Here is a 22476-nt window from a genome sequence, read left to right as displayed (position 1 = left end):
ATTTCGTTATGTAAAAACTTTTGATTGTTCAGTTTTTTTTTAAGATTGCTGAAATCTTTCACGGTTTTCATTTTAATTTAACTTATATGTACTATTATATGTTATTATTTGAATTGATGTTTAACTACCCACGCGTAGTTTTTTTTGTACTGGCAAGTATAGTGGTAGTTTGGTGGGGAGAGTTCTTTTGATGTGTGGTGCACGGTGTACGAGGACGAGCGCGTTATGTTACGGTTTGGTTAGTCACAGTCGTAATCGTGGTGTCGTACTGTAATGAGTTAAAGTCTGGAGTGCTCTCTATTTCTTTAGTGCAGTCAGCCGACTTCGACAAAATTATTCTTTTTCGTTTGGATAAAAAAATTTATTTCTTAAAAGTGCTTTTATTGTTGGTCGTTTGTGTTTTGTAATTTCGTTGCTGTGTTATTAAACGATTTTCTGTTGTGATCAGTGTTGCGATTTAGGCTGCATTTATTCACATACAATATTATTTATTTATTGATGATTATTATACCATTGGGTAGTTTTTTTGTATAACAGATATTGTAAAATTAAGTTTTAATTAATTAAAATTGTTAAAATTTTAATTTATAAGTTAATATTTTGCTGCTATATCTTTTTAAACTTTATGAGCGGTAGGGAATGAAGCGGGGAAATATTTTTTTATATATGATAGTAAATTAATAGATACGTGTTTAAAACTTAATTATTTATTTTAAGCTTATCATATTTCGTTAGATTAAACATTATTTAATTACATTAATAAAAAAAGGCATTGACAACCACCTTGTAAAATTAAATAACTAAGTTTGATCGTACCGTTCAGAATTACACGTCAACATTGCTGATATTACTGAATTTTAATCTAGACTAAAAATATCTTCGTTATTTTTTTTGGAATATTTACTTGAGTAGTAAAAGAAAGAATTAGGCCCGTTATGCATTCAGTACAAGCTCTTTGAGTAAATTCTATTTATTCTCTTAATCTGGTTAAGGGAGTCGTTTTTTTCTCAAGCATATTCTACTAGTATGGTTTATTCTTGTCCGCTTGTCGCTCTCTTCTTTCTTTTACTGTCTGTTAATCTATTTATCTATCCTATTTTTTCAGTTTTATCTCCCTTAATATTTCAGTTTTATAATGCTCTTTTCTCTTCGGAAGTAATCATAATACTTCCGAATCACATTGTTCCCTCTATTCATATCTCGTTTTCTGTTCTTAGTAATTGACAAATAAATTACGCCTTTACGTAATAGAAAAGCTGTTAGAATAAAACTTATGCTGTGGTTTTCAAAAATTAAATTTTATCGAGTTCTCTAATAGTCCCTGTTTAATCTTGTCCGGATTTAGATGATACAATGCTTATAATTGAAAACAACTACACCTTCCTGTTGTAATTGAACCTGTTTCCTTCCTGTGATACCTGAAAACAGCTGCTGAAGCAGCTGATCAGCGGTAAATATAATTGCTATACTAGACCTGACGGCCTAATTTTGTTAATTTATTCATATAACTGTTCTTTGTAAGAATTCTGTAATTAAAATAATAATCGATCTGTTACCCGAATCTTTTTTATGTATATTTTAAGAAAAATAATTAATTTTTTATAAAATTTAATGAAATTATTTTTTCCCTTAGATTGGTGAAAGTTCTTATGGCCTCAGACACCTCCATTTTTCCGTTTCAAATGTAATGCGTAGGTTAAGTACGACGATGTAAAACATTAAGTGAACTTTGCGGAGGATTTTATTGATTGCAACAACCTCAACAAAATACACACACGCACAAACCGAATGCATTTACACGTATTTATTACTTTAATACTTTACGTTTAATTTTTCTTAAGTATTGTACTGTTACCATAATATTGGCCGACGTAATGTTTCCTTCATTACACTACCTGTTCTAATTCTTATATAAGTTTTGTGGTCATTGTTAAAAAAGTCATTCGTCTTTGTAATATCGTTGCGAACATTTTTTTTGCGTTGCAGCTGTACTTGTTCTTCTTTTCGGGTTAATTGTTCCTTCGATTTAATTTCCGGACGGCTATTGTAATAGAAGTATTGGGGATATATTAATCACACTATAATGTTTGTTCATAAGCTCCGTAACTATTCACTTAGTACACTTTACAAGAACGTGCAGGCTTTATATAACTTTTGTATGTCAAACCCGTCTTCGGAACGATAACTTATCCGTATATATATATATTCCATGTTAAATATGTTAAACAATTTTACATGTTAAATAATTCTTTTGTTTTGATCTGTACGTAATAAAACATTATATTGATCCCGTAAGGAACTGGTTAGTATATGGATAAAATAAAGGAATTGCCCCAGCATATCTTTCTAGGCGGATCTAGGAAACCGTGGTAAAACCTTGATCATACCACCATCACAAAATACACAATTAATGATAAAATATAACATAAATGTAGTTATCGTTGTTCATATTAATTATTTAAAATTTAAATACATGAAATATTGGAGTAAATATGTGAAGATACTAAATGTATAAAATAACTAAAAAGTAAATCGGTGTTCCGAAGTTGTTGATGAAAATTATTTGAGCATAATCTATGTACTCTCTAAACGGAAATGTAGACTTTTTATTACTATTACAAAAGTCATCGACAGAGTAAATTCTTCATGTAAAAAAAGATGTTTTAATTTTATTAAACAGATTGGTGGAAAGATCATTCAGGCGTTTCGGTAATTTGTTCAAATGGCTACGGAAGAAAATTAAGGCCCTTTCTCGTAAACTTAAGTAACGTGCTGGGTTACACGAAAATATTTTTTTTCTCGTTTAGTAGAAATGGATATTGTTAATTTTTTAGAATTAATTCTAAATTATTACTTATATAAATTAATTACTTTTTTTTTAGCTAATTGGACAATATACTTTTACCGAATTTTTAAATCCCTTCGATTAAAAAATAATTTTTTTTTAAATTTAATAAGATTGTGTTTTCTCCAATCTACAATTCTAACTTTGTAATTTAGAAAATAATAATTTATATGTATATATTAATATAATCGAAAATAGTTTTTTTGTTTTAGTAACTCGTATTTTTTTTGCTAATTAGTTTATAGAAGGATAATTAATATTTAATTTTGCTGAAATTTAAGTGATGAAAACTGGAATTCGTTTGTAATCGCCTGTTTCAAGGTTGTACAGTTTTGTTTGTATAAGAGTTTATAAAAACAAGATACGTATGTATATTAAATCTATACGGCAAGTATTAGTCGTAAAAAATGTTTACATTTATTGGTATTTTTTTTTTAATGGTTTTAGCCTGTAACAGTTATATAAGACATTATTTTCAGACGCTCAAGTACGTTAAACACTGCTAAAAGTTTTATTGTTTCGAGTGAATGTATATCGTGTAGTAATGTTTCTAAGATCTTTCTTTCTTGGTCGAGAATGTTCGTTCATGTTAGATGTATTTTTATATATTTAGTTTACATTGGATCTTTAAACAGATTTTAAATTACGTTATTTTAATGTTAACACTGGTTAAAGTTTTCTACTTAGTATTAAAATTTGAATGTTAGATTCTTTATTGTTGAAAATACCTTCCTCTGTTTAGGGCTCCTATTCGATTTTACGATTAAATTAAGTTAATACTTTTACGATTAAATTAAGTTATGCCAACAAAATTTCAAAATTTTACTCGTGTTTTCCCCAGTAAGTATAATACATGTGTATTGATAGAGGCCAGTGTTTGAACCCGCGCCTGGGGACTGATAAATTTTGTTTCGATGCTCCCAAAAAATATTGCTGTCCTGTAGGATTGATGAATAATTACGTTTTTAAGGGAAAGATTAACAAACGCTTTTTTTTAGTAAGAATTGAAATTATAGAAGAACGACGGCATAAAATTTATTACATTCGCACTCTCCTATGTCCCAAGAACTAGTTGCAGTTTTGTCTAATGAAATTTGTTTTTTAAAAAGATGTATTTAGTTTCTGAGTTTTATTTTTATGTATTTTTAATTTAATGATCTCTTTTATATTTTATTTTAGTTAATTGATTGGTATTTATTTATTCGATTGAGCGCGATTCGTTAGGAGCAAGTTTTTTTAAATTTCCTGTTTTATTTTATAACGGATGTGAAACCAGTCTTGGTTTTGCGCACGGCAAAATTTATTTGAGTGGGTGTATTTCATAGCATCATTAGTGTAAATAAAAACCTAAAAATATATATTATATCGTTCAATTTTTATGAATTTTATAGAGATTGTTGAAAATTTCTGTCTTTTTATTGAATAATTTAATTAATTGATAAATAATTGGTAAATTTTAAAATTATTTTACATACTACGAATACTGAATTCTAAAAACAGCTATTATTTTATTTTTATTTTTTACTGGAAATACCTTTGCGATTTTTATATTCCGTGAAACGTTGATCTTCATAAATTTTACTGTAAGAAAAATTTAAGATAATCGTAATCGATTTATGTACGTGTATGATCGATCATATACGTACATAAAAATTACTGTTCGTAAGAGTTTATGGAAAAGAATATATGTATGTATATTAAATCTATACGAAGTGTATTAGTCGTAAAAAATATTTACATTTTTTGGTAGGTTTTTTTTTTTTTTAATGGCTTTAGCCTGTGACAGTTATATAACATATTATTTTCAGACGCTCAAGTACGGTTAAATATAAGTTTCTTTTTTATTGAGTGAATTGATATCGTACAGTAATGTTTCTGAAGTCTCCCTAGAAACATTACTACACGATAACATGTCTTTTTTGAAGACGATCTAAAACTCAAAGACAACAGAAAAGAATAGAAAATGAAATGGACATTAAACAACATAATTAACAGAAAAAAGAAAAACATAAATTAACAGAAAAGAAATGGAAATAAAACAACATAACCCTCGACTTTTACCTTATCTGAATTTTTTTCCGGACAACTTCGGAGATGTAAGTGACGAACACGGTGAACGTTTCCACCAAGACCTTTCGGCGATGGAAAACCGCTATAAAGAGAAATGAAATACTAACATGCCAGCAGATTACTGTTGGAGATTAATTCGAGATGTGCCTGTGGCTATTTATAAAAGAAAGAATCAGCGAAATCATTCTAACACAGCTATGGCCATGCAAAATTATAAATTTTACAGATTTTTACTATATTTTTTTTTTGAAGCATAATTTATTTAAAATTGAGGATGATAGAAAATTTGTATTTACAGATCTGTAATGTACGCAAAAAAAGCAATTCAAGAAATGATATTATACAGAGAATCAACAATTTTTTTTTGTCTGTCAGTGTTACTAATAACAGTTTTTGCCATTTACACGATCCGTTTACCAAGTGTGAGTGAAGATTATTTATATAAGAAAACAGTAGGATTTAATAAATTCTATGGAATTATTATGAACGCAGACTTATGTAAATTTTAACAGAATTTTTAACAACATAAACATTAAGTAGACATGAATAATAGGATATTAGTTTTAATTTCAAAACAATTTGGTTGGAAGTTTTGTAGGAAATTGTAATAATTCTTTCCGTTAAGTCGTGCTGGCAAAGAAACGTGGACCGATCAGTGAATCACCAATCGTACAACCCAAGAGACAGTTATTGAAAGTAATAGATGAAACCTTGACTCCATAATGACATAAAATTTTCCTATGCCCAACGATGGATTGTTTGAAAATTGATGATTTTTTTACGGTTGAATAATCTAATTTTATTATTGCTTTGAGAAATTACGGATTAGTTTTTGTAAAATTAACTTTTAACTCTTGGGGAACAGCGATTAAGAAAATTTTTAAGTATAAGCGGCGCGCTTCAACTTGGTTGCAGTCTGCGAGTTCGTACATAAGCGTGTCTGCCGTTTCAGTATGAAAATAAACTTCCATTTTCAAAAAGTAAAACACAAGTAAAAAAAAAAAATGGTATCAGAATAATTTTACTAATAATCGATTTTTAAAAACAGAAAAAACGATAACAGTGAAAATAAAAATAAAATAAGAATAAAAATAGATGCTTACTGTTACTAGTCAGTACTATAACTAGTGTACTACTTGCGTAGAATCCATTTTGACTAGTTTCAACGTGACGTCTGTACGTACGTATGTATCTCTCATAACTCAAAAACGATTAGCCGTGGGATGTTGAAATTTTGGGTTTATGACTGTTGTACATCTAGTTGTGCACCTTCCCTTTTGATTGCGATCGACTGGACCAAAAAAGCCCAAAATCGAAAACATTTGGAATTTGGACTTTTTCTTAACTGCAGTAATAAGCACTCATTGAGACCTTTTCAACGATATTTCAAGTGGTACTTATTTTCATTCGTTCCAGAGTTGTAGCCAAATAAAATTTTAATTAATGAAATATTTGGATCTTTCGAGGAGAAGGCACATCGGTTCGAATCCGACTTCATCTTCTTTTTTTTAACTTTTTCTTTTAAATTTAAATGTATTGATTTATAATAATTATTAACCCCTGATTGTAAAAAAAGAGTTTTACGATAAATAATAATTCAGTAATAACAATAAAAAAAATTTAAAAAAAAATATATATATATTTACACTTTACTAGGATTTGAAATTGTAAACTCTCGACTTCGATATTAGCTGATTTCAGATGACGAGTTAACCACTAGACCAACCCGTGGGATTGCTAATACACCTGTATTATAATAAAACTTTATTATTTGTACTGGTGTACTGCTGAATTAAATATTGTTCCTAAATTTAAATTAATTTATTTTATTATTTATTAATTTTAAGTATTTTAATTTAGTCATTTTTTGTTAGTGGTGATGAAATCTGACTAAAAAAAATTATATCAATTCCCTTCAATAAGGCTGATGTTTGTCGAGCGATTAAAAAAAATAAGATGTCATTATGTTTACTTGAAAGATTTAATATTATTTTAGCTAATAAAAATTTTTTTATAAAACTGAGAAACATCGACAAATTTAAGTTCAACGAAGATGCAGGTTAGGAAATTAACAAATTAAATTAATTAATTTGGATCGTGAAATTAGTTTTACGAGTGGAAGGTATCTATTTCCGATCGATAATTTTCGAACCGTTGCGATTTATATATATATATATACATTTTTTTAGTAAAGATAAAAGTACGATACATTGACTTCTTGAGATATGTAAAAAAAAAAATGAGTAATATTATTTATGTTGCTTTAATATTAATAAGTTTGGTTGATTATTGTTATAAAATATATTTATTGTGTTCCATAGGTCGAAATATTTTACGTGAGATCAGTATCATCTAGATTGGTAATTTTTCTGTCGGCTTCGTTAAGTTTCTGTAAATTTTATCGTAATTTGAGACTTCTGTTAGTAAATTAAGAAAGAGAAATGATGTTATGAAAACATCGGATGAACTTTGGAAAAGGTTTGTGATTTAGTTTTCGATCGATCTGTAAGTTATCTGTGCAAATCCGACGGACCCAATCGGGATTCCGAAACTAAACTAGTATTTAAAAATTTATTTATGACTTTAACATGCCACGGCTAAGATTAAAATGTTGAATTTTTTTAACGTTGGTGAATTGAATTAAAATAGATAATATTAACAGAAAATAAAAGAAATGATGCTTTAGACATGTGCTTTATTATACGCGTTTCATTAACGTTCCTATTAGTAATGACAACTTATAATCTGTTCATTGATGTTGTAATAACGAGGGTTGCCCAGAAAGTAACTTACGTTTTGAAATAAAAAACCAACCAAATAAAAAAAGGAAATTCTATTATGCACATTTGAAATGGGCCATCTTAAAATATTTTTCTACATAGTCGTCATTTAAAATGAGGCACTTATAATAACTATGCACAAGCTTTTCAATTCCTTCTCAGTAGAAATCTGCCGCCTTAGATTTTTGGCACCCATCTTGCACAAAACTTGTGATAAAACCAAGCTTCCCCGATACAACTTCATGCAGTAAACTTCGTGAAATTTGGGGGAAATGAAGCGAGAGTTCCGTAATCGTAATGCGGCGATTTTCACGAATTTTATCATTGATTTTCATCGTCAGTTCGTTCATAGGTCACAAGGATAAGCCGACCACTACGGTCCTCATCATGAACAATGGTGTGGCCATTTTTAAACTGAATGCACCACTGCCTCACTTCACCTTTCAATTGGTTTGAGGTTTATTGCTAATAAAAACCTAATCGCTGAACGCACCTCACAACTCGCGGGATTTTCTATTGAAGCGCACATTTCAATAATTCACAACGAACAAAAGTAGAAAAATCACAGTCCACACGCTAGGACAGCTTGATGCGTACTGAGTGTAGAAACGTTTCTACGCCAAGATGGCGCCTGTACCCCAACCCATCACCACGCTAGGCAAGTTACTTTCTGAACCGTCCTCGTATATTTATTTATAAATAAATATTTTCTGAATATTGAGGATGATCTTATGTTCATTTCAGTGCGAAAAGTTGAGTAACATAACTTGTGTAACCAAATTATTTATTGTTTACACTTACAGTATTCATAAAGAACGTAATTAATTTATTTATTCTCCAGCTTTTACGCTTTTATCGCTGATTAAAATCTCATCTAGGCTAACAAAGTATCACGAACGAAGGATTTTGTTATAAAACGGTTTATTAGTCTGTTCTCATGTACCCCCCGTGTGTTTTGTTGGTTAACATAAACACGATATACCTGATCGCGTAGCGCACCTTATCTAATAATAAAATAAAATTTCATTTTTCTTTCCGTCACCAAAAAATTGTTTACCGACACCGTACTTTGCTTAATTTTTCCCGGGTTGGTATTTTTTCCAAACTACAACTTTTAATGCAAATAAAGTGCCAATTTCACTCAGTTTTTAAAAATATTACACGCACCGACTATATAAATAATGTAATGAAAAGTAAAAGCATAACTTTTAATGTTAGTTAAATGTTATGCGTTTATGAAACGAAATGGATAACATTTCGTTTTTGTCATTGATTTAAGATAGACGGTTACAGGGACACATTATACTACAGGATAGATGTTTAAAGGGACGAATGTTTTATGCTGTGTTTGTAGTACTGTATTCAGTCGAGTTTGCTGCTGATAGTATCGCTATCATAAGTTGAAAATATTTTAGAACGACTCATATAATAGTCTGTAAATGTCGACCGCTAACTGACTAGCCCGGATTATTTTGTAAACGTTACCTCTACCGTTACGCGACAGTGTTGCCTCGCAATTCCGGTTTGTCTCAGTCATAATAAATTATCACATATAGTTCCTATCACCTAATGTGGTGTTAATTTTGTGACTGTCTTCTCGTTATCACAAGTAAAACATAAATATAACAGATTTAATCAATAATTATAAGTTTGTATAATGTTTACCTATAAACAAATTGAAAAGTATCATTTAAAATTTATTAACATGCTTGCAGTTAACAACATACGATATTATTTGTTGTATGAATAAATAAATATGAGCAGCTTAGTAAGGTGTAAATAACACAGATTTTGTTTTTACCATAAACAAAGATAATTGTTATATTTGTTTATGATAAAAACAAAGATACCTTAGTTGAGCTATATGTCTTTGCATGCCGTTTGCTCTCAGGTATGTGAACCGACTACTACTCTTTACATTGTCGGAGCCATTATAAAATGGCTCCGACAATATAAAGAAGACCCTTGTGGCAGGCCGTTCTTGAGTTTCCTCGGTGAGTTTATATCGGATCCCATGGTAACTTCGAACATTCTGTCGTTCAACATGTTATGTAAGAGAGTACAAGAAGATTAGGGACAATCGAAACCTACCAATACATGAGGACATTGAGGATGCCAATCGTGTTCGCCTTCGATCTAAAAAGCCACCTATGAAAACAGCAATTGCTGCCACAGAGGACGGATTTAACCTAACTGACGCCTGGCGTCAAGAATGGACCACAGGATAACCAAATCCTATGTATTATTACTCAAAGGCTGCCGCCGAGTTTTGACTTGCCACGTAAGACTTGGTCAATGCTAAACAATGTGTTAGACACATCACGGAAGTTTGCCCTAGGACAGCTTATGAAGGGAATCCTGAAGGTTTCCTGATGGCGACTCCACAATCAGTAGCTTATATTAGTTTGTTAAATCTTTGTTTGTAATTTTGACTGTAATTTGTGTTGTGTTTTGGTACCATACGATAAATAAATATAATAATCTCAGCTATAGTATACGAAGTGTTCAAGAAGACTCCTGCTAGACTTTACTGGCGTGTTTCTTGGATTAAAATAATGAAAAAAGATCGTATACACATGTTCCGGAAATGCTTTGTTTTCGTATTACGACCGATCACAGATGTCCCCGCAATTTTGTTCTTTGAAGATAAAGGTTTCAAAGTTTTTATGAAAAAGTTACAAAAATTAAAAACCGTAAGAAACGTCTTGATAAAAATCTTGGGAAGTATTTAATTCTGAACAAATTCGTGTAAAAAATCGGTAGCAAATACACAACAATAAATGTAGTAGTAGTAGTAGTAGTAGTAGTAGATAAAAACAATATTTCATAAAAATTACGCTGAACACAGTATTAGAGCCAAAATGAGTTGCTGATATTGATCAAAATAATTTTCACAAAAAACTTTTGTTTCACGAAGTTCGTTAGAACTTCGCCGGTAAGAGCCCGCAGACCTGGACAGCACGGTGAAGTAAACGAAGTATGTTTACAGTTCTAAATATGACCTAATCTAAAAGTGGAATGAAAATCGGAAAAAGAATTAAAGAATAAGCATGAAAACACTACATTTCAGTTCAATTAGATTTGTAATAAAGAATACTTTCAAAAAATACCTCGAATTTTGTTAGACAACGTGTTTTTTCCATTTGATGAATCGCGGGACTCGAATATGTCACTTTTTCTTTTTTTAAAGGTGACTTTACGAATCGCGCCGCTAGGAAGCAGTACTTGATAGTATTAGGTTGCGTACAAAAACTTGATAATGTACTTGAAATATAAAATTTAAAAGAAATTATACTGCAGCTTGTATGTTTATTTGTTCTAGAAAGGCAGTAAATTGTAATAATAGATCCATTAGACAACAATCAGTAATTCATAAAAAAACGGAGTGATATCCAAAATATTACAATGACATTTTAAACCTTACGATAAGAGTCTTTCAGATTCTTCCGCTCAAAAAACAAAAATTTAACAAAATGATACTGATATCAAAAAAGGTAAGACACTACATTTCTATTTTCAAAATCTGCTATTGATTTAGAATTTTGATAAAAAAAAATACATGTTAAATTTATGTATTTTCATTTATATGTAATACATATCACATTTACAGAAATAATACAATTCTTATGATTATTCGTTGTTTAATAAATGAAATCGGGGCGGTAAGAGTTTTGTAACAAATTTTTCTATTTTTTGCTTATTATATGGAACTCTTAAACATTGTTTGTTTATCTATTATTGTATATCTATTGTCTATCACATATATTTAACATGCAATTTTTTTTTTTAAGAAAATTCTAAATTAACAGATTTTGATAAGAGAAATATAGCATCTTACCTTTTTTGATATCAGTATCGTTTTGTTAAAAACAATTTTATTTATTACAGAAGTTATAAAAAAGAAACAATCTTCTTTCTTTTTTTATAAAAAATAAAGATTTATTAAATAGTTTATTTTATTACAGAAATTTTTGTTTTTTGATAGGAAAAAAGATATCTGCGAGACTTACCATACGGTTTACAATTTCATTTTAATTTTTTTGGATTAAATAAGTTATTTAAAACCAAAATTAAAATTTTTTATCGGCTTTCAAATATTTAAATCAGCCTAATGCACATTTTAATCATGTGAGTTACAGATGAAATTGCATTCTCCTACATTCTTGAGTTGTTTCTGATTTCTTCAGCCAAAAACACGATTCTATGTAAGGTTTATTTATATTTTCTGATTTTTGAGAACGTACAAACGTTTTTATATGTCTGCAAAGAAAAGAAATCGAGGGGATTCATATCAGGTGAACTGACTGACCGTGCGTGTGGTCCACCTCGGCTGAACCAACATCGGAAATTTGCCTAAAGGGCGATTCAAAATGAGCCCATCATGTTGGAATTCCATACATACACATATATCCGTGTCGTTAGTGTGGCGTACTTGCTTAATCAGCTTAATTAGCTGATTTTGAAGGAAGTTTAGATAATCGCTACCAACAAGAAATCCGATAAAAACAATTTCCTTTTATACTACTTCATACACTTGTTGGAAATTAGTTTCAATGGTTATTGAGGTTTGTTGCCTCCGAAATTGTGTTCTCTGTATTTTTGCGTGATTGTGTTTCAACATTTCTTTATCTATAGAGCATTTGCGAAGATAACATCTTATCTTGTACCACCATCGACGATTATTGGTTGCCGAATCGCCTTTCTCAAGTTAATAGGTCGGGCTGATATGGATACAAACCAATGATTGCCGTACATAGATTCCACAGATTGCCGTACAGTAATCTGTGGAATTGGCAAAATTGTAGATAATTTTCGAATACTAGTAATTGGTCTTCGTCGCATTAAAGGTAAAATCTGTCGGTGATCGCTTCTCTCCTATTCTGATGTTACTGTAAATTATCCTCTTTCGTGTAGTTGCCTGTGAATCACCGAGAGTAATTTTTTTTTCTTCATAATAATAAATCTTTGTGTATTGGGAATTCGGTGATGATATTTCTTAACGGCTCGTATAGCGTTACAATAATCAAAAATGAAATAAATATTTTCTTATTCCTTATTTTTGAATTGATATGGCATTTTTTTTTACTGTATCTAATCTATAATACCATTAATTTAAAAGAAACTAACTACTTAAGTTTTGACAAAATTACTATTGCACATTTATTAGATAATTTCTTATTCATTTCAACTTTATAGTAGAAGGTAATAAATAAAAATCAGTATAGTACAGTAACACGATCTTGTCGATCAACAATGAATAAATATAGTATCTATTCTGAGATGCTGAAGAAGCACCTCAGAATACTGTTGTTACTAATACTGTCAAGCATAATAGCTCCCGTTTTGTCAAAATAATGTATTACTTTCCTGTTATATTAATCGTAAATTTCCTGTAATATTTTTTTTTATTGAAAATATAACTTATGGCATTTCTCCTCTTGATATTTTGTACGAATTTGTTCCGAATTAAATACTTTATTTGGTTTGCAGCAAGTCTTTCGTATTTTCTGCATCTTTCGTGTATGAAACCGATTTTTTTATAAACGTTTTGTAAGTTTCATCTAAAACAGTAAATATAACCTTATAAATTGCGTTCTAGTACGTATAATATCGCATTATTCTACTATTGAGTCTTAAAAAAGGGGAAAATCTTTTCCCTCCTTTTGACTCGCTATTACCTCGCCGAAAAAACGTTTTCAGACTTTTTTTTACGAGAAATTTTTCCATTATTTTCATCTGAAGAATATACAGTAAAATTGAAGAGTAAAGTTGAAGAATGAACTAAAGAAGAAACAGGAGTAGGAGCAGCTATAGCAGAAGGTAACCAAACAGAAAAAGGAAATTGAGCATATTTAGTAAAAGAAGCAAATAAAACTAGATAAATAAAATCATCGTTAAAAAAATAAATATAAAAAATATAATGGAAAGAACCAAAATTAATAAATAAACCAATACATAAAATCAAAAATACATCACCAACACGATTTATTAACAAAGTAATAAGACCAGAATATAAAGAAATTCTTCACACACACACACACACACACACACACACACACACACACACACACGCGCGCGCGCGTACATACTTTTTAAAACATTTTCGTAAGCCACATTATTTAAATGTATTCTTAAATACAGCATTGGTCCGTTTTTCTTGAAATTAAATCGCAATTTATGTTTATGCTGGAAATCATACATTCAGAATTTGGTTGTAATTTTTAACGTAATACAGTATTTTTCCTTGACTTCTGTTTTTGGGTTTGGTCCAACTTTCTTAGTATAATAGTATGTGGTTGATGTTAGCATGTTTTTTTTTTGTGATTAATGTTATATATACGGTTTTTACTATTTGCCATAATTTTAATTGGAATTCGATACTTGATCTTTTTGAGAGTGATACAGGCCGTGCCTGTGGCAGTTCCCTTGAAATCATTGGTAAATACGTGCTTTCTAAATTAATTTAAACCTTTACCTAGATTTGTATGAAGGGCCCATTATCACTGAAATGTTATATCAGTTAATCGATAAAAACGATTATAGGCCTATCTCTAGATGGTTGTGTATATATATATATATATATATACAACCAAAAAAATTATATATATATATATATATATATATATATATACAACCAAAAAAATTATATATATATATATATAATTTTTTTTTTGCTAATGTGGTCTGCAGGTCTGTTTAACGCTATTTGATTGTTCAGAAATGTGTGGATCCTTCTTCAAAATTAAGAAAATATTAATTAACCGTTACAACAAATTTGACCATAATTTCCAACCGGTAAATATTAACATTTTAATCGTCTAAGTACTTCTAACGCTTTTATAATTTATTAAATTAAAATGCAGTCGTTTCTTTTTGATAAATAGATATTCCTGATTTTTTTTAATGAATAATTTATTGTGCACTACAAGGTAATTTGAGACACGTTTACTATGTTTGTTGGATAGAAAACGCTTATACATTAACCTTTTACTATGTTTTTATTTACTACATCTCTTGTTACCATTAAAAAAAAACTTTGCTTGTTTTTACATTGATTCTATGAATAATAGGTTTTTAAATTTGCTACTTATCTGTATCTTACCTATTTTTACATACCTGGTATATGACCGCAGTACTTTATTTTCTCGTATATATTAGATATCAAATTTAAATAGTAGTTAAACGATCGATGGAGATTTCATGTGTAAGATACAAGTTATTGGTTGTTTTTATTTTATATTTATGTTGTTTTTATTTTTATGAAAATTAATGTATTATAATTATTATTGTGAATGCCGTTGCGCACTATGTTGATGAACGTGATGGCCGTTAATCTGTGAGTCCTTGATTCGATTCCCTTTTAGGTAAAAGCATGCCGGTTTCAAGGTTGTAGATATTAATATTTATTCATGACTATTATTACCAGCAGCTTAGCCTGTTTGCCCGGTCAGAGAGATACACGCTCGTGCATTACATTACACTTTACATTGGTATCAACACGGAAGACAAGTTTGGCCTTTCACTAACACACACAAACGCATTACTATTTTATATTATGTTATTTGTTTCTATATTTTCACGCGTTTATCTTCCGTGAAAGTGTTTGTTTGCGTCGCCGATATCATGCTAATATTTCGTAATCTTAAAAGGAATTTTTTTCTCGTAAATTGTAAAATTGTCACCATTTTGTTTTATTTTAGCCGTGTGATCCCACTTAAAAAACAAATCCCTTTCGGCACGCCGGAAGGTGGAGGTAGATTTTACCGGTGCTAGTTAGGCGATAAAAAAAATTTCCACCTTAAAATTAAGAAAAACTTCAGATTTACTCAATACGACAGTGCTTGCTTGTGAAAAAAATTTTCACATGTTTAGCATACGACAAGCCGTATCTTCTTACAATTTCAACAACATTCTGGTGATCATATCAAAAATTGTTTCAGACAAAAGTTTTAAGTAATGTTTAGAGGACTAACGATTACTTTAAACAGATTCGATACTGTGCCAATTAAGGGAGGCATGATGTTTTTTGTCTTTGAAACCCCATTTTTTCCACCCCCTGGGCCAACGGTTGGTGATAACAAAAGATTTTACTTAGATAGGTTTTAGGCCTTTCCAAAGAATAGTAGTAACTTTAAACAACTTCGATATTTTACTTAATAAGAAAGTTATAGCGATATTTTGTTTTTTTGAAAAAGCTCCCCATTTCCACCCCCATGATCCGATTTTTCCCATTAACAAACTCGAGTGAGATTTTGGGTCGTTATATTTTATGTATCAATTTGGAAGTGATTGACTCAAAATTACGGCAGTTATCGTATCCACAAGAAAGTAAAATACATATGTATATGAATGTATATATAAACTTTTGAACTGACGGTGGTTTTGGAGTCTGAGGGATGTGAAACGCGAAGACATGTAGAAATTTTCCGGAAGTCGAATCATTATAACCATTACAATTGGTAGCTTTCTTATGAATCTACCTAAAATTAATTGTGATTGAGATCAGGTTTTAAATATTATAATTATTTTTAAAATATGTTTGTACTCGCATTTATGTTTTGGGAAAGTTTAATTTTCTTTATTGAGTTATTCATTTTCTCTTTCTACATTATCTACTTGAAAGTAAGAATAATTTTAATTTTTCTGTCGAAAACAAAATCTGTTTTTTTTTTTAATTGTTATAAAATAGGCCTAATTAATACGTAAAGATTTTCATGTTCATTTCACAATGCCACGTTGATTTATTACTATATTAGGTAATACTACCATTAATATTGCTTTTCCAGTACCTTGTCGTAACGTGATTTGTAATATAGGCCATCGGTCGAACAGTATTTTTCAGATCTTAGAGTGCGATTTAGATGTGGTGTAATCCGGTAAACTTTCAAACCGGTCAAATCACTCTTCAAATTCCGTCTACTGAACCAATTGTTTCCAGGTAACTGCTTGCCTGTGCACTGATTTACAACCGGGCGATGGCTTTTGTTGAAATCGATGTTCTTTTTCGTCGAGCGGTTGTTGTAGCAAATACTTTCGTGTAAGAACGGTTGTCCGGATGTAGGGGTATTTCTGGCTATTTGATCATCAAACTGTCCGGTTGTCTCGTATATACACTTTTATTACGATGAGACATCGTCCCGTTGTTTCTAAGCACTTGGATTCTGAATTGTTTATACTTAAGTTCTAATAAAGTACCATTGTGCTGAACATTTAATTATTTTGAAACTACTTTTTTCTTATCGTCTCCTTGTTTCTGTCTTATTGTTTCCTTTTAATAGGAATGAAAAGAAAATATAATAATACAGAAAATACTAAGTATTCGTTCCTAAAACTAACACAGTATAAATATTTTTTAAACTGCATTATTATTCTAATATATGCTATTATTGAACATCAGATACATTTATCGTATTAATTAATGAGTTGAATGAACATTAATATTTCGTTGCTTCAAGGCAGTTCGGAAACATCAGCAAAGCGTGGTGTAATTAATTTATATGTAACAATTCTTCATCGCTAAGAAAGTTTTGATGTATAATAATATATTTATATGGTGTCCAGTTTAATTAATGTTTAGTTAATCGAGTTATCTTTATATCATTTACTGAACGTAAGCTTTTTAATTATTAACATTTTTCAAGATCAGAGTAATGAAATAGTTATTTCACTATGGAAATGTAAGTATTGCGTCCATTAATTTTTTTTTAATTCACTGGAGGGTAATTTTTTAGAAGAATAATAAATATTAATCGGCGTTAGTTGGTATTTTTGATGTCAGTGTCTTTCTCGGTCTGTACTTTTGTTTTGGATTCAGTTTTATTTTGAACATTCCTGTTTTAATTTGAATTTTTTTTATAGAACAGTACACTATTGTTTTTTCCTCTTAACTGCTGCTGTACACTCGGTATCATTTTTAAAATACGATATTTAATTTTGGTGCGTGAAGTCTTGGGTAATTCCCGCGTGTTGTGTCTGTAAGTATCTATAAATAAACAAAACTACGTCAACATTCTCGGTGCGTTGTTTCGGTGACATGCATCTTCTTTACAGTTTTTTCTGCCTTCCGTCTAGGCTGTACAATACGACTGTGGATTCAGTTTGAATTTCTTCTTATTGGTTGTTCTTGTGTTATAAAGTAACGTGTCGGTTGTTTAAGCTTTTTGAAATATACGTGTTTATGATATTTTTATTTGCAATCCGAATAGTATAACGTTATACAGCGCTTTCTTTTACAGTATCAGCTTGTGATCTTTTATTGTTATTTATTAGATGCTGTTTATAGAAATAGAATGCGCCACGGTTATATCCGTAGTATTGTGTTGCACGAGTATTGAACTCGTATTTATCTATTTGCTCGGTCATGTCTCATTTGATTAGTACAAGTGTATAATAATATTCGTTTAAATCTTTTGAAACATAAAGGAACCCGTTCCATGTAAAAAATAAATTAATTGATTGTTATTATTGATTATTTTAATGTTATAGTTGCTGTAAATTCTTGCGTTTAAGCCGTTTACATAGTTTCAAAGAGTTAAAGAATTATCCTGTAAAAGTGAAGTTTAATATAATTGTGAAAATTATATCGATTAACTATATTACAGACACATACAGTATTTATTTCTGTGAGTGAACAAGTTATCATTAGCGTTTCGGCTTGCAAACTGATGCCGTTATTTAATTTGATATGCTTAGTGAATATATTTTGTTTGTATGATTTTTTTTATCCATTATTTTAACGTCTTTTAAAACGTATAAAAACGATACTTATGAATTATGAATTTACAATACTTACGAATTATGAAGTTTCCAAAATTAGTGAATTTTGGGAAAAACACAAATATTAGTGAAGAGGGATGTAAGTAAAACCATAAAAATAGAATTGCTTAACCGGAAGTACTTTAGGCGATCAGGCGAAGCTTGTCGGGTTGAATATGAATACATTGTAGCGATATGAAAACGAACGGGCGGCTGAATTATTAAAGTTATATTATTCGTCTCTCACCGCAGTTAAATGGGAGAAAGATAATTCTCATCGTTAGAAAACTGTACTAAAGTCTTTAATGAATAGATTATTATCGGTTATTCGTGTTCTTTTACTTTTTCTTTTAATAAAATATTCATTTAGTTGTCAGTTATACTTTAATAAAACGATGTATTGAAATGTTTTACTCTAAGCACACTGGTATGTTGTACGTAAGCAAAGACAGTTGTACAGTGTATGTTTTTGTTTTCGAAATCTTAATTTATGCGTTACAATTTGCGGTCGTTTGTTAAAACTGAAATTATTTGACAGTTATCCGTGTTTTTTTTTTTATTTAAATGTTATACGATCTTAAGAGTTCTAACCTGCTTGCTAAAATTAACTGATGATTCTTAAATGATTTTCCAATTTATAATTATGTTTAATTTTTATTACATAATGAAATTTAAGGATTTATGTGATATTTTTAGTGGTTTAAAAATGTTTTCCAGTACCTCCCAGTGAAATTTAATCATGAAACTTTCAGTTTTGCGTGTACTTAAATTTATATCTGTTTATCTGAATTATGTTTAAATGTGTTTGTATTGTTTTTTGTTAGGATAATGGAGGATATAGTAAATGAAATCTGGTTGTATCTGTGTCAGAAAAGAAATTTGTTTTTCTCTCTTGATTTCCGTTGTTTTAGAAAATGATAGTCATTAATTAGTCTTTATCTGTATATCGCTTGATATCGACTTTTTTCTAGTTTAGTTGTCATTTTTTGTTGGTGTCTTGTGTAAATTTTTTTGCATGTTGTTTTATCAAAAATGATTTTTGTCTTTCACAAATTTAAGTTCTGAAATTTCTTTTGAACAACTTGCCTACTTTTTTTTATAGATCCCTATATTTTAGTGATTACTATTATTATTATTTTTCGATTCATTTAAAAATTTGTCTTCGATTTAAACGATTAGGTTTTACATGTAACTAATTAGATTAACGATCATTAGCGGGGCCTTCTGTCATTACATCAGAAATTAAAATTTATAGCGCTCGTTAATTATCAGTTACTTTTGATAAACTCAGTCGTGCGATACTTTAGTTAAAAGGGCTGTAGTTAACGGAAGTGAATAATTGAAATTTTATTTCGTCCGTTGTACAGTAAATATTTTCTGATAAGTTTTAATTTGATTATCATTTCACAGCACTGTTTAAATCATCGATCTCTGTATACCATTTTCTCGGTCTGCCTGATTAATAACCGAACCAGAAAACCAAAATGTTTTTACCACGATGTAAAGCTGCCGAGTATTTAATTGATTTAAAAAATTAGTTTTCGATTGTAATTGATTGTAGATAGCTTGGAAATTCGTTGATCGGTAATGATTTTTAGGTAAACTTCCTATTTCCTATAAATGTTTTTATACCCGAACACAAAAAGCGTACAAACTACGAATATTTTTATCTTTTACTTTGTCATTCACTTAAGGCCCTTTAAACGTTAGTTACATGTTTAACTTATTTGTTTTCTAGAATGCAATAAGATTTCTTATACCGTTACTAACTTACTAAACGAACAAAAATGTATTTAAATTTTTCTATAACTTGTTTCTCAAAACAAGTTATTTACTTGTTTTGAGAAACATGTTTCGTTTGAAGTACGAACTTTCCTTACAGTATTTCTTTTGAAAATCCAGTATGTTGTTGATTTTTTAGTGAAAAATATCAGATTCAGTATTTTACAATTCAGTAACATATTTTACAATGTGTTATATGCGTTATACATTGCGTTTCATATTAATAACGTACAACGAACGAATCTCGCTAGCGGCAAGTCTGCCGACCTTTCACGGACTATCCTTTCGGGATAATAGATACTCAATGGATGTACTCTGCAGACACCATTTTTTTGGTGTCAAGAGATGTTTTACTTCGTTTGTAAATGAAGTGTCAACTTCCATTTTTTTGCCCGGTCGTTAAGTTGTTTTTCGTAGTTCGTAATCGTAGACTGCCATTTTTGTCACTTTCATGATTCTTTATTTACTTTTCTTCACTAAAGTTTTATTTCGTTGTGGCGAATTAGTAAAATAAATTTATGAGTTAGGAAGTAAAGAATTCAAATTAACGATTCTGTGTGTTCCATATTTTTATTGTTGTATTGGTCGTTTTTATCATAAATCGTAGTATTAAATTGGGAGTAGAAGAGTTTTTTCTATGAGTTGTAGAATATGCTTTATCATAAACAAAGAAAAAAGGAGGTAATTTTCGGTTCATCCGATTGTTGTTTGTAGATCCTAGATGAGAAATAATTAAACTTTCATTGTAAGGAACGTAGTTTACCGCTGTAAATATTTATGAAGTTACAGAAATAATAAAAATATGTAATTAAAAATTTAAAATACGGAAATTGAAAATTAAAAAATTAAAGTACGGTTTGCATTGGATACCAATGCAAATGATAAATAACTTTTAAATTAATGGCAACAAAATTAAAAACGTAAGTAGAAATATACTTTTTGTACGCTAATCAGTGTATCGACACTGTTTTTACTAGTGAATGGTATCCGCTGTATGCTACACTTTTTATGTTGTACCGCCAGTTTGGAGGAACACCGATGGTGTACAGAATTCAGTAGCGTGCTACCGGCTGTCTGTTCACCTTGTAGTAATCGCTATCCCTCCACGAGTATTTCGTTTGCTGTTGCTGAAATAAAACTAGAATCTGAATCCGAAGGTCTTTAAACGGGCGGAATTTCGACGTGTCAGTCTTAATAAAACTTTTCGTCATTTTTTTTTTTTAGGTGGTATAGTTTATATATCATATACATACATTACTGCAGCGATTTACATGAAATAGATGGAAAACGATTTATCTAAGTTGTGAGAGTGTCATCTTCCTTATTAGAGGTGATATTTCGTGTCAAATATTTACAAATAAATGAATACGGGCCGATAGAAACTTTGTTTAAATCTTACGACCGAGGAAATTATTAATCTAAAAGAATCCGAGAGATAAAGATTAAATTTTTTTTTTAACCGCAATACTAATAAATGATTACTTAATAATCTCTCTTGTCTACGTAGAAAAGTAATTCTGCTTTTATGTTTTAGCACTCGCGTACATTCTTGATGAAATTAACGGAAAAAAATGTACACTTTGATGTTTACCTGAAGTGTTGTTTAAAATACGATTTTTAAAACACTTATCTTCTCGTAATTTAAATAACAAGAATTCAAACCGTTAATCAAACATGTTTTCTAACGTGACATCTTTAACTGCTGTTTAATTAGATTCTGATTTTATTAATTAATAAAAAGTTAATCGAATCGAATATGTGCGTGCTTAATTCATTCCCTTCAAAAAAGAAAAAAGGAAAACGTGAAATGGTTAAACGAATAAAAAATAAATTTAGCCAAAAATTATAATCTCTGTAAATGATGTTGAAAATTGTAACGCTTAACGCATAAATTAATGAATTTAGAAAGCTTCAAATGTTAATTATATTATATTTTCAATGTACTTTTGACAGTACTACGTGATATGTCGTAGTCGTGGTAGTTTGTTTTGTTGGACGTTGGATAAAAAAGATTTGATAATTTTTTTGCTTTACGAGTGAGACGTAGAACGACCTTTCTGCTTTTTATTACATTAAATATATAGATTCACGTTAATTTATCGCAGATGATTCTTTTTAAAATAAGTTTTAATACTGTACTCTATTATTCTGTATACTGTGCTATATGTTTTAATAATATACTCTATTATTATTGTTATTAATGGTCACCGACTAATTCAATATTGTCTTTAATGGTGTACTTTT

General features: G+C 29.8%; 1 protein-coding gene across 7 annotated transcripts in view; it reads left to right on the top strand.

Moving 5' to 3' along the window:
- Fak (protein tyrosine kinase 2 Fak) overlaps window positions 1–22476 on the top strand; it is a 227234-nt gene that overhangs the window by 84839 nt on the left and 119919 nt on the right. For 2 of the 7 annotated variants that reach the window (XM_075359359.1, XM_075359349.1), the window contains exon 1: window positions 223–517. The exons of 4 other annotated variants lie outside the window; for them this stretch is intronic. The gene's annotated coding sequence lies outside the window, so the exon portion shown is untranslated. Of the gene's footprint in view, window positions 1–221; window positions 518–22476 lie in introns of those variants that run through there. One more of the 7 variants, XM_075359313.1, reaches the window with a different exon arrangement.

This window comes from Lycorma delicatula, chromosome 1, assembly GCF_047948215.1.
Source record: "Lycorma delicatula isolate Av1 chromosome 1, ASM4794821v1, whole genome shotgun sequence".
NCBI lineage: Eukaryota > Metazoa > Arthropoda > Insecta > Hemiptera > Fulgoridae > Lycorma > Lycorma delicatula.
Note: the sequence above shows the minus strand (reverse complement) of the source record. Positions and strands in the feature narration are given on the sequence as shown.